Raw genomic sequence first — 14539 nt, forward strand, 5'->3', positions numbered from 1 at the left:
ATAAGTAGTATGAGCATTACTGGGACATATCCGAATGAAGTGCCTATACTGATGCGTCAAAACTTTCATGACCACCTGCTTCCTAGCTTGTTCATCCGTCTTTGCAACAAAATACATCACTGATTCTGTGTATCATGGATACGACAGTTAGTAGGCAGGTTTGTGTAAGCATGTAGCACTAGATGTCCACGCACAGGCCGTATAATACGCGTATAAAACGGACTGCTGAATGCATACACAGTGATGGCACCTGGTAGTGGTCCAGGTGAATTCCATAGGATTTACATCAGGTGAATGTGTCGCCGAACATCAATGAGAGTTCACTGTAATGCTCTTCAGACCAGTGCAGCATGGTTCTGGCTCCGAGTCACGGACAATTATGCTGCTGAAAGATGACATTGCCTTCATCGATGTTATCAGATATGAAGTGATGCAGGTGGTTCACAGTTGTCCGTATGTCTTTGATTACTACCACAAGTCCAATGCAAGAAATCGAGAATATCTCTCATGGCATAATACTGCTCCTGCAAGCTTGCATACTTGGAGCGCTGCACATTTCGAGCCACTGTTCGTACAGTTGACGGCAATTATGGAGACGGCCATCGATCTAGTGTAGCAAGAATTTGATTCACCCGAAGTGCCAGCATGTTTCTATTGATTGATGGTCGAAGACCGAAGGTCCCGTGCTCATAGCAAACATAACTGATGATGGCATTGGGTCAACATGTGAAATTCTAGGGACGGTCTGGTCTGGAGCTCCATTTTCAGCAACGTACAATGAATGGTGTGCTCCAAAACACTTCTACGTGCACCAGTTTTGTTCTCTTTCGTCAGAGATGCCACAGTTCACCATCTATCCTACATAATAGAGCAGATTCGTGTACGTCCAATCACTTAGCGCCCAGTGGTAGTTTCACTGTCCTTCTACGTCTTTCCATAGATGCCCATGACAGTAGCACGTGAACATTCGACCAACTTCCGCCATTTCCGATGCTCGTTCACAGGCTCTGTGCAGTAATAATCTGCCCTTTACCAAGGCCGTATATGTCAAATGGATTTCCCCATTTGCAGCCCGTATCTTCGCTAGGGTGATCCCCCCTCTGTGTCTGCTCCGCTTTCATACTTTTGTTACCGCGTCACCTGCCCACAACGCCATCAGGCGGCATTGAACGCCGCAGTGGCCAGTATTCACAATATTTTTGCTTATCAGTGTATATTCCGCCTTAGAAACTGGTTAATCGAAAGGTCAGCAGCTTCAAATAATTTCGTGGAGAAATTTTAGTTGCTCACAGTCTGCTTACAGACTTCGCAAAGGTAGGACGAAAGTCGTAGGCCCTATGGAGCAGACCTGTGGTTTAAAAATTTCAGGATGTATGAAGTCGGGAATGAGTGGTAAACATCAGTGTTGTTTTTTTCCGCGTTTTGTAAGAAACAGAGCGACTGGTAATCATCAGTGTTGTTGTTTTCCGCTTTTTGTAAGAAACAGAACGAGGTAATGAGCTAGCATTTGCTAGATAGACAAAGCTTTCATACTAGAACACGCAGAAAACAGCTAGCCGGAGGTACTGTTTGGTAACAGCAAGGCAGAGTTGGTGAGGTCTTCAGAAGACAGTAAATTCAGTTTTTTCCAGTGGAAACTTGTAGCGTTTTCGTGCGTGCACTTCTCTCCTTTAACGATAGATTGTCATTATAAGGAAACATCCCCCCCCCCCAAATACAATGACAGAAAAAAATCCCAACATAAAAATAATTAATATAGACTTGTTAAATTTTGGGAATAAATTATCCAGGTAACATATTTAAGTCTTTAACACTGCAAAATCACAGTTAAATAAAGCGCGAGCTAAGCCATTGCAAATGTGGAATGCTGGTACATTAACAACCGGTGTAACCACCAGAATGCAAACATGGAAACGTGTATGCATTGTATTGTACAGGTGCCGGATGTCAGTTCGTGGGATGGAGTTCCATTCCTGTTGCACTTGGTTGGTCAGTACAGGGATGGTTGATGCTGTTTGTGGATGATGCTGCAGTTATAGTCCGATGATGTGCCATATGTGCTCGACTGGAGACAGAGCTGGTGGTAGAGCGGACAAAGGCAAAATGTCGACACTATGTATAGCATGTTGAGTTACGACAGCGGCACGTGGGCCGGCATTATCCTGTTCTAAAACACCCCTGGAATGATGTTAATTAATGGCAGCATGACAGGTCAAATCACGGGACTCACGCACAGGTCTTGCAGTCAGGGTGCTTGCGATAACCATGAGAGTGCTCCAGCTATCATACGAAATCGCATCCCAGACCATAACAACACATGCAGGATCAGTGCGCCTAGCACACAGACAGGTTGGTCGCAAGCCTTCAACAGAGCAACACACAGCCATGACGAGCAACGAGGCAGAACCAGGTTTCATCAGAAAACAAAACAGACCTCCTCGCTGTCCACCAATCAGCTCTTGTTTGACACCATTGAAGTCGCGGATGGTTTGGCGTCAGTAAAATGCATACTACAGGACGTATGACTCGGAGCTGTCCTTGAAGTAACCGATTTGTAACAGTTTGTTGTGTCACTGGAGTACCAGGAGCTGTTCAGATTGCTGCTGCCATGTCGAGCTGCTGCACTACTCCGGACAAAGGTCGGGCCCCAAGACTTTTGTCATCTTAGTGTACCACGTCTGTATTTGAAATATGCGGTCCTCGATATGCATTGAAACAGTTTGAGTTGCGCGCACTGGAAACCTTCCACCCTGTAGCCACGTGACTCTGCTGGCTGCAAGTCGTATTTTCAGATTCAATTTCCGAAGTGTTGGCCTACGATATGCACAGTAATACGTCTACAGTTTAGCTTCCTCGTCTGCGGTATGTGCCTAAACCGTATATGCAACACCAAAACTAGAGTCTCAAAATAACGACCACGAATATTCACTCCGACTGTTGCGTGCGACACTGAATTTTTGCTTCTTACTCGTTCGCTCATACTGCTATGTCGACATTACCATGCGATTCTCTTTAACTCGACTTTTCTCCCATAACATTACACGCATTCACTGTTCAAATTCTTACGTGAAAGTATAGTTTTACATTCTTATGCTTGTGTAAAAATTGTGTAAATTACAAGTAAATATTGTGGGTCCTGGGTTTTTCTGGGCATAAACAACGTTCAAATTCGTTACAGAAATGCAGCCGGGTGACCTCGACGACAGCCGCCGATATTTCGAGAGGTGAACACGCTGCCATTTTCAAAGCAAAAGTGCTGACGATGTCACCCAGTTGTACACCTGCAATTAATTTGAGCATCCTATGTGCCGGGAGACACCCAGGTCCTGCATCATTTACCTCTACAGGGAGCAAATGTATCCTTGCTTGCGGAGGTGGGATAAACTTCTCAGTAGTACAGTAAGAGTACAATGCGCGTTGTCGCATTTGTTGAGGTGTCGTCATCAAAATACTGTTCCAAACTTTGCTAAAGTTGTACACCACATTAATTCTCCTGCCCCCCCCCCACCGCCCTACCCCCCGTCTCTTGTTCGTGAAAGGATCTATTACACTCACCGGCACTTGGATATTGTTTACATGACACTGTTTCGGCATCATTTAATGATTACTTCAAAAACTTCAGCTTTTTATTGGGATTGGCTGGACGGTGCAGTTTGACTGGGAATTTCATTTTATAACTTTCCGGCATTTTGTGAAGTTTGAACGTTTCGGTGACTCGCCATCTAATCCTGTATCTGGAGAAACCTGTGATAAATCTCACGGAGGAGGCTCTTGACGACACAGCTTCATCCGTGGTACGGAAGAGCTTAAATTTTGCAACGATTCCCAAGCGCTTGCCATTGTATGGTTTTTATTAGTTTTATTGAAGAGGCTGTTTTTAAACTACCTTCTAATGTTGAAGAGGAGGTAAGGAAGGAGCCATGTCGTATGCTGGCTGGGGCGTGTCCGCCCGAGTGTAATGTGACGGCGGCTGAGAGGGCTGCCTCACGTTCGCTTTGACTTGATCCGGATACTGTTATTTTACCCACGGTCTAGCGTAATGCTACAGTTGTTTTCGAAAAACAGTATTACGTCCGAAAGATGCAATGTTTGCTGTCTGACTCAGCGCATCGCAGGACCGATGCTGACACACAAAAATTGTTAGAAAAAACTAACAAGCCCCTGAAGACAGGTTCATTGTCACAGGAGACTATCGTCATAATTCTTATTGTGCTGTTCTCTCTATGTTATAAGGCTTTCTAAAGTCACGAGGAAGGGTCCCTCTTAGGCTGATTGCGAGTAATGTAGGTGCTTCGACACAGCGTGTAGCAAAACACCTCGCTATCCTGTTGAGCCCATTAGTAGGTCAGTGTGAGAGTCACATTAAGAAAAAGTCGAATTGCTCACGTAGATTAGAGGCAATGCGTCTGAAATGACAGTGATATTCTAGTAACTTTTAATGTGGTCTCTCTCTTCTCTCGTGTTCCTCTGATTCGTTACGTTTAACTGAGGTAAGGTTTGTTGTACTCGTATTAACGTACCCAACTCGGTATGTGTTGACTTCGACTTATTTTCTATTGAATGACAAGTACTCTGAGCAGTCACGTGAGCTGCGATGGATAGCCGCTTGCCTCCTGTTACTGCCAATTTGTTTACGGAAGACTTCGAGGAAAGTACCTTGGAGTCAGCGGCTTTGGAACCTACGTGTATGTTCAGATATGTAAACGATGCTGTTGTTGTTTGGCCTCATCGCAGATACAATCTGAACGACCACTGAAAACACCTTGAGACGTAGCAAATGGGGATCTAATCCATTCATATTTCCCGCTCCCAAGGTCAGCTAAAACTTTTTCGCTTTTCGTTTCTCATTCTATGTCTAATGCAGTTGCACACATAATATGTAATCAGTACAGTAACATGTAAAATTTTATTTAGACATAATCTGTATTAAGCATGTGTCTGTTGTTTACATTTATGTTCATGAGTGTAATGGTGCAGTTGCTTTCACCTGAAGCCTGAATAATTAAAAGTGACAAAATGGTTCAAATGGCTCTGAGCACTGTGGGACTTAACATCTTAGGTCATCAGTCCCCTAGAACTTAGAACTACTTAAACCTAACTAACCTAAGGACATCACACACATCCATGCCCGAGGCAGTATTCGAACCTGCGACCGTAGCAGTCCCGCTGTTCCGGACTGCAGCGCCTAGAACCGCACGGCCACCGCGGCCGGCTTAAAAGTGACAGCTATTAAACTTACGACATCATATAATGGGAAAAACACTGTGAACAAATAAGCAGCAGAGGAGTTATTGTCAAAACTCATTCGGAAGCAGACGCTCCCAATGTTTCGAGCACATATTTGGAATCATCTGACGTTAATTAGCTTATGAAATGTTGACATTGAAAGCTTGGACGCCCAAAATTTCAGTCACCTGTTTTGCTTTAATGACTGCAAGATTCTGAATTTTGAGAACATAATTTTATTGCAGTATTTTTTCTAAATCAGAAAACACCTCTCGATAATTAATCTAGTCAGTAATTAAGATGACGAAAAATTTAGAAACATAAAATATTTACTTTAAGATGCATCCCGTACTCGTAAACTGGTGATTACACAAAGCGCATAAGAATAATATTCTACAGAGTTTTGTAAATTACTAATCTGAAACATTTTTCATAAACCAAATAATACCGCAGTCTTAGAGTCTACGCAAAATCGTAAAATGTAATTTAGCCAAATTTCAAAGCATTATGTACATTCGTGTTCATGTGCTTGTCTCTCCTGAAAACCATTTAACCCTTAAATATTCGATGCTTTTTTTTAAAAAAAAATCTGCGGTATGCTTCCAGGAGCTCTTCTGTTTCAGCACCACTAATTGTCAGCTATACATTACAAATGGTTACAAACTTTAACTTAAGAGCAGTTACTTGTGTAAGGTTGTTATCATTATCATTCTTTTAAAACAGATTTAGAATTGTTACAGCCAACTACAAAGTGGAATTTATATTAACTTGGTTTACGCAATAACATTAAAGGAAGTAGACGTGTGACACCCCGTGAGTGTCAAATGCCGTTTGCGAATGACACGGATGTTGAACCTCCAGCGCAAGGCACTGTAACGATTCCGTAATGCGATTCATACCGCGCAGCTGTTTTACAAATTAAGGGATGTATATAGTTTAATAACTAGCAAGGTTGTCACAACGAAATTACCCAGTATGGAAAGCTACGTGATCTTAAGACTACGATTATCAAGTCAAAACCCTTTTGTTCTCGCAGTAGTACAAAGGAATATATTTACTTTTCCTATTAAGCACCATGAAACCTGAATACAAACACAAAGAAGATGGATTCAAAATTTGCTCTGGACTGACGTTCAGAGCTTTATTTATGGAATAACAAACATGCAAGATTACTGTGCATATGCCTCGCCCTGCATTCACACAAAGTGAGAATTTCTGCCAAAAGAAAGATAGGAGCGGAATAAATCACCGACGAAATTGTGTTGCTTTACAACCGATCGAATATCTGCTCCAGGTGTTGCTGCGAATCTAAACTTGAGTCACGCGTCAGCGAGCCCATACAAACTAGAGCGCTGCATTACACAAACATTAAAATGGTTCGTCAACGCTGTACAATCTTGACGATAGGCAGATGAATTAATACAGCCACACTCCCGGTGAATACAGTTGACATAAAATGCACGAGATGAAGAGAAAGGGCTTCCACCGATCAGGAAAAAAAAAAGCTACAGTATAGAACAGAAGGCAACTGGAAGAAACAAGAAATTAGACGATAAAAAATGAGACTTCTAAACAAAGATAATAATTACACTGAAGTCCCCGACATCTTGGACACCAAAAAAGGCGGGACACGGTTCTTCACAGGATGTGTTATGACCCCAGGCGTCAGGCCAGTGCACGCTGTGCAAAGTGTTCCCATGCTGACTACAAAGACGGTAATGAGTTCTTGTGCCAAAGCGCTCCATTCCCCCCCCCCCCCCCCCCCCCCCCCCTCACCGCCCCATGGTTACTGGATGGTCACTGGTGCCGCAGTACGTCGACCCAAAGCATCCCACATGTGCTCAATGGAACTGGAGTCGAGGTAGATCAGGAGGAGAGTCCATTTGCCGAATACCCTCTCTTTCCAAGAGCTTGTCAGCCTGCGCTGTTCGATGCGATCGTGTGATTGCCCATGGTAATCCACAAAAATTTCGGAATGGCCGATCGCGCCTCTCAAATGACGCACATTGGTTGTTCGATGTCATTCATAAAGACGAAGTCAGGTGCGAATGCACTGTTGAAGAGGCACCATAACACCTCTACCACCAAAACAGTGATGTTCAACACTGTCCCTGTGTGCATTGCGTGTTCGCACCCTCTCGCCCGAGGTGGCGCAGTGGTTAGACACTGGACTCGCATTCGGAAGGACGACGGTTCAATCCCGCGTCCGGCCATCCTGATTTAGGTTTTCCGTGATTTCCCTAAATCACTCCAGGCAAATGCCAGGATGGTTCCTCTGAAAGGGCACGGCCGACTTCCTTCCCCATCCTTCCCTAATCCGATGAGACCGATGACCAAGCTGTCTGGTCTTCCCCAAACCAACCAACCAACCCTCTCGCCGTATGAGGGTACGTCCGGAATCACTACTCAGACAGAATCCGCTCCCATTCGGGAAGAGCGCGCGACCCCTACTCCTCTTTGGTCCCGTCCCTATGCTTTCAGCAACCAGTCAACGCTATTATGACACTGTACTTCATCCACACGAGTGTGTTTCCGCGGTTCATTTGGTCCTCATGTCCGAACAGCGCATATGCATGAGCTCTTGGAACTAGAGGATGTTCGCCGAATATAATGGCGTGCCCTTTCCTGTGCATTAAATCCCATCGACCACGTGTGGGGTGCGTCCAGATGCCCCAACGACGATCCACCACATCACGCAGGCTGATGCAGGAATGGGACACCCTACCACAAGAGCCCCTTACCAACCTCGCGGCCACCAGAGGGCATCCTGTAGAGCATGCACTGCCGATCATGGTGATCGCGCACAGTGTTACAAGCCATGTCCAACCTTTTGTTAGTAGAGGGGACCTCCATAAATAGTGGTGACTTCTGTGTATTATTGTCTTCGAATAAAACTGTCGTTCTCTCTGTGTACGTACCAAGATCATCGAGCTATGTTGGGACCACTCTATACACGCTGATTTATTCTACCATGTGCAAACTTTACGGATTCATCGATGAAAGGATACGGAACAAAAAAGTTCTAGTGAACTCATGTCCGGAAATGCGTGGTATCCATGCTAGATACCATTAATTCACTCCTATATTGTTGCAGAGACTGCAGTATTAATACATCCTGTACCATGCAGACGCAATTACTGCATGTCTTGAAAATGGTTTCCATGTGCGTCAACTGATGCGTGTACGTGCCGTAGCATGTTCTGTCTCAGACGTTCACACCAGCCAGGCTGCATCAGAAGCGTGTCAAACGCAGCATTAATAAGCTGCTACAGTGTCTCCACATCTGGATGGTCTCTGCATACATGATATTTTTGAGATGGCCCCATAACCAGAAATCGAACGGGTTGAGATCCGGTGAACGAGCAGGCCATGCAACTGGACCCCCTCGTCTGATCCATCGACCGCAGAAGACACAATTGAGATGCATCTGGACGTTAAAGGGGATATAATTTGCTTTGATTTATTGATACTTTACAGACCTGTTGGCTTACATTTTATAACAGGTCGTTCATTTTACGGCTTTTCGTGTGGATAACACAACACTTTCCCTGTTACAAACGGCAATTATTGTTTTCGGTAATTAGAATGGCAGTAATAATAAATTAAAGATAGATTAGAAAATGCAAAAGAACACAAAAATATTCAAATTCTAAGGAACTATGATGACAGGAAAGACTTGGACAGAAAGAGAGAGACAGAGAGAGACAGAGAGAGAGAGAGAGAGAGAGAGAGAGAGAGAGAAATGTTACCCTATCTGTGCCAGCCTGGCCTGACAGCCTCAGAACTACTTCGAGCCTTGCAGTCCTGGTTCGCTACAGTTTAATTTACAGATTAATATTTCCAAACTCTGTTTACAAAAACGATAACTATTATGTACATTGGTGTGTAAAGTATGTAATTTTTTGGGGTTATTAATTAACTTTCAGTTCATATATTACGTGTCTTGAATTTTACCTATTACGTTGCTTTTATACTAAGTATTCAGTTACAAGTGTTACAACCCAACAGCGATATAATAACCGCGAGATGGATATGCCTGCTTTTTATACTTAAGCTATCACTCGTTTACAGCGTTGATGGCATTAAATTGTTTATTCTAATACAGTTTAATCATTCTAGATGTTGTGTAAGGTTGTCTGCAGTACGCGTTGGTAAAAGTATTTGCTGTTTGTTGCAGTGTTCTGTCACATGGCCGCATCTGTCTGTATTCGTCATGTAATGTTCTTGAGACGTCATCATCGATTTTATTGATTATTTCCCACTCATCTTTATCTCTTGTTGACCGTATCAAGTTATTGTTGTACTGCGTGGGTGTCTGTTGTGTTGTTCTGTATCGGTGACAGTGAAAAAAGATGTGTTCTGGGGATCTATGTTCTCCACATCTACAAGTAGCAGTCTATCTGCAGCCTATGCAGTATAAGTACGCCTCCCGGGGTTGATATGGCTCAGTCTCAGACGTGCCTTCATGTCCAGGAAGAAATGATATACTCTACAGTCCTTATCACTTAACCCCCATTCCCTTTGCCAGGTATCCATCCGCCATTTAACGAGTTGGCGATTCTCTTTGATGTTCTGTCCGGTAATCTCGATTACCTTATCCCGTCTCCCCCTCCTCAGCCAGTCCATTGCAGCCCAAAACCGAATTGTTATGTCGATAAGCAAGGTTTCAAGCACCACACGCAGTGATTCCACTGGCACAATGTTGAAAGCTCCTGGCTGCCTTACCAGGTCTCTTCTCTGCCCTCGACGCAAGGGTCCTATTCGTCACCAGACGTACTCGGTGGGCCCGTGCACTGGCTGCAAAACAAACTTCAGACTAAAAGAGCACACAATGGTAAGTTCTCGATGTGTGTAATGGTTCCCTAAAGAGTGTTATGTTGAGTCTGGCCAGCTTGTGCATGCTCTTGGCAGCCCTGTCAGTCGTTGTTCTGATGTGTTCGTCAGAGGACAGTCGTTCGTCGAGTAGCACACCAAGATATCGTGTTTACCGTTTTCTGCGTATGCCAATGTCGTGTAGTTTTATGGTTGGATTACTTTGTAACTTTCCTTTGAGCAGTATATAAACTGTTTTGTGTAGAGCCATCTAAAGTTTATTATGTTTGCACCACTGGCTGATGCTTGCAAGTAGCTATGTTGACCAAGTTGCGCACCAATGCGCAGAGATTCCACCAGGATGTCGTCTACGTATGCTATCGCCCCATTGACACGGCTGTTCCAATCCAGTTAATGTAGGATGGGTTTAAAGGCGATATCCCAAAAGATGGGCCCACAGAATGAACCCTGTGGGCAACCTTTGGTGATTCTTTTAATCACTTTCTGACTTCCCGCGCGCCATTCAAGAATCTTCTTTCTACAGTAGTCCGAGAGGCTGTCGCAGAGGGCCGTGTGTACCGGTATCTCTCTGAATGTTGCAAACATTGCGGGCCACCAGAGATTACCAAAGGTGCCTGAAATGTCTATAACCTAGCAACTACGTATTTGTTTTCTGTGTTATGAACAGCGGTTAGAACTTCATTTAATGCGTCATCTATAGATTTTCCCGTCTTGAAATCGGACTGGTGCGGACTAAGGCCAAGGAATGCAGAAATCGTTCCTGGACCTTGGCCAAGGTGTCAATTAAGCGTATAGGTCTACACGTTTTTTTGGATCTGAGGGGTCCTTGTCCTCTGATTTTTTAATTATGATGGAATTTGCTGTTTTCCAGACGTCAGGTACCCGTCCCAGCCATAGCGCTTCGTTGAGGAGATGCTTCAGGTATGGAACAATCTGTGGAACGACAATTTTCAGTCTCCGAATGAATACAATCTAGCCCAGGGACTGTTTTGTTCTTTAGTTTGGCAATCGTTAGCGTGACCTCCTCATATGCAAAGGGAATAATGACGGTACCATATTCATAGCAAGAATTCATCAAGGTTCACTGTACAGCTTGAATCTGTTCATCCGACTTGCTCGTCATCGGGGAGGAGTTTGTTTAGCAGCAACTGCATGCAGGTGGAAGGCCTCATTCATCTGTCTTAGTTTTGCCCAGTCAGCCTTATGAAATAACAATCACTGATGTCTGTCCTGTGTGGGTATGTGTATCTGTGTATCTGTGTTCATGATTACATTAAATTCAGTTTTCGTTCAATAGACACACAAAATTAGATGATTCTCGTGGGAGAGGAACATGTCAGATAGTATAACATCAAAACATAAAACATATTAATATAATACTTACAACCCTGATCATTTGTCAGAAGGTTGTCGAAATAGCTAGATGGAAGTGAGCGTTTGGCGTCATTGGCCGGGAGGCCCCTTCCGGGGCAGGTCCGGCCGCCTTGGTGCAGGTCTTATTACATTCGATGTTACATTGGGCGACCTGCGCCCTGGATGGGGATGAAATGATGATGAAGACAACAAAACACCCAGTCCCTGAGCGAAGAAAATCCCCGACGGCAATCGAACCCGGGCCCCATAGAATGGTAGTCCGTCACGCTGACCATTCAGCTATCGGGGCGGAATTCGAAATGGGTGAATACAATGCGGTAAACCGGAACAGCTAATATTTACAGAATTAACACGCTGTCAGAATGAAACATTGTTATGCACTGTTAGTAAATTTGTCATACATAAAATAGATAATCTTGACTGTTGTGTCCAAGTGCTGTCAAAACTGAAATCTAACAGACAGTTTTACTTAAAGTGGCTTAACAGTCTCTAATAAGATATTCATCTATAGAGTAGAAGGAGTTGCCTATCAAAAAGTCTTTCAAACTCCGTTTAAACCGTGCTTTATCTGAAACCAAGTTTTTAATGGTTGCTGCCAATTTATTGAAAATGTGTGTTCCTGAATATTGGACCACTTTTTGGACCAAGGTAAGTGATTTTAGGTCTTTATGTAGATTGTTCTTATTCCTAGTATTGATATTACGTATTGAGCTATTGGTAGGAATAGAGATGTATTACTTGCAACAAATTTCATTAAGGAATACATATACTGAGAAGCAGTGGTTATAATACAAACCTCCTTGAATATGTTTCTGTATGATGTTCTTGAATTTACACCACAAATGATTCTTATCATATGCTTTTTCACCCTAAAGGCTTTTGCTCGGGTTGATGAGTTGCTCCGGAATATGATCCCATATGACTTAACAGAATGAAAGTAACCAAAGTATGCAACTTTTTTATATTTATATCTCCTACAATTGACATGATTCTCACTGCAAATACAGACTTATTTAGGCGCTTAAGCAATTCTGTGGTACGTCCTTCCCAACTCAATTTATTATCGGCTTGTAATCCCAGAGTCCGCAGCTCGTGGTCTCGTGGTAGAGTTCTCGCTTGCCGAGCACGGGGTCCCGGGTTCGATTCCCGGCGGGGTCAGGGATTTTCACCTGCCTCAAGATGGCTGGGTGTTGTTGTGCCGTCTTCATCATCTTAATTCATTCGGAGGAAGGCAATGGCAAACCACCTCCACTAGGACCTTGCCTAGTACAGCGGTGTAGGTCTGCCGCATCGTCCCCTAAGCTCTGTCGAGGACTATGGGACTCTTATGGAGCTTGCACCTCTTCGATCTGCTGGAAGGAAATCTCTTACAGGAAATCTCTTACAGGTTCTGAACTGCATATAGTGGGTCTTCTCAAAGTTTAAAGACAGTGAATTAGCTTTAAACCATCTATTACTGTCAGCGAAAATTTGATTAGTAGTTGTTTCTAAATCTGTACTTGACTTGCTACTTATTGCAATGTTTGTATCATCTGCAAACAAAAAACCTTAGCATCTGGTAATGTAACAGATGAGAGGTCAAGTGGCAGTGCATTTGCATTTGCAGTTGTTATGCCAATCCTGCTCCTGGCTCCCATTGGCGCTATGTAGGTGGGTCGCTGATTCAGACTGTTAACGATGTAGAGGTTGTGTTCGTTTAGCACCTCATGCAGTCGGTGCTACCAGTCGTCCATTGTGTCAAAGTGCCGTATCGTCGCCCTAGCATTTATATCTACAGGTTTTAGCATGTTTCTGTTATTGGTATATTCGACAACGTCTTTGATGTAACTGACATATGGTTCAATATCATGCGGGTACTGCGGGTATAAAAATGCAGTAACCCACTTCTTGGCTTCGTGCACTGTTTCCACTGTTGTGAGGTGTTCGGTACGTAGGTGAGCTATCTGTGTAACTGTAAAGTTTCGATTTGTGACAACGATCACAGCCTTCGCATTGGGTGTACCTGTTAGAATGGTTTGTTTGCTGTCAAAACCTACTAGTCTGCCGTTCCTGGTGTAAGGTTCCTGCAAGCAGACAACGTCCGCGTGCGCTTCATGCATTAGTTTAAGTAGCTCCATATCAACTAGTGTCTGGTTGTTTGCATTCAGTTGTAAGAGTTTCACGGATGTCATGTGTGGTGTCACCGCCAGACACCACACTTGCTAGGTGGTAGTTTTAAATCGGCCGCGGTCCATTAGTACATGTCGGACCCACGTGTCGCCACTGTGTGATCGCAGACCGAGCGCCACCACAAGGCAGGTCTCGAGATACGGACTAGGACTCGCCCCAGTTGTACGGACGACTTTGCTAGCGACTACACTGACGAAGCCTCGCTCCTTTGCCGAGCAGATAGTTAGAATAGCCCTCAGCTAAGTCAATGGCTACGACCTAGCAAGGCGCCATTAGCAGTATATTGTCTGAAACTATAGAGTCTCACTTGTATCGTCAATAGCGATGTACCAAGGATGAATTAAAGTAAAGTATTCCAGCAGCTAAGTACTTTTCTTTATAGCATTAATTACGTATCGTGTTACAGACCTATCTCTTGCCTGCGTGAGCTAAACGCGTGCCTTCCGGCTACTTCCGTGGCGTGACTGTCTTGTTATGCCACAACAGTTGGCGACGAGTCAAAAAAGGGTCTTGTTCTTTCTACTTGCTTCCATTTACTTGTGTCATGGCTTCGCCAGAAGTACTGTCCGAATTTTATCGCTTGCAGAACCAGCAGACGCAGGCGTTATTGGATGCCCTTGGACAGCTCGTCCAGGGTCAACGTGCACTGCAAAACGATGCGGCAGCCGCCGCTTCACCGCTACCGCAGCCACAACATGCAGTTGCACGCCCATTCCGTAATTTTCAAGCGGACGTGGAAACATGGACGGAGTGGTCATTCCAATTTGGATTTCATCTCGCCGCCTACGGAATTCAAGGTAACGAGTGGCAGCCTCACTTATTGTCGTGTGGAGGGGTGCAAACGTACCGTGTGATAGTGAGATTATTTCCCCGACGCGACGTAGCAACTCTATCCTATGAAGAAATTTTGTCTGCTTTAGATGTCTATTTCAAGGAA

The 14539-nt window shown here is 44.2% G+C and overlaps 1 protein-coding gene across 1 annotated transcript in view; it reads right to left on the minus strand.

The window, feature by feature from the left end:
• The window catches only part of LOC126412674 (cytochrome P450 4C1-like), a 139030-nt gene that overhangs the window by 56423 nt on the left and 68068 nt on the right, over positions 1–14539 (minus strand). The window lies entirely within an intron of this gene.

Source organism: Schistocerca serialis, chromosome 7, assembly GCF_023864345.2.
Source record: "Schistocerca serialis cubense isolate TAMUIC-IGC-003099 chromosome 7, iqSchSeri2.2, whole genome shotgun sequence".
Taxonomy (NCBI): Eukaryota; Metazoa; Arthropoda; class Insecta; order Orthoptera; family Acrididae; genus Schistocerca; species Schistocerca serialis.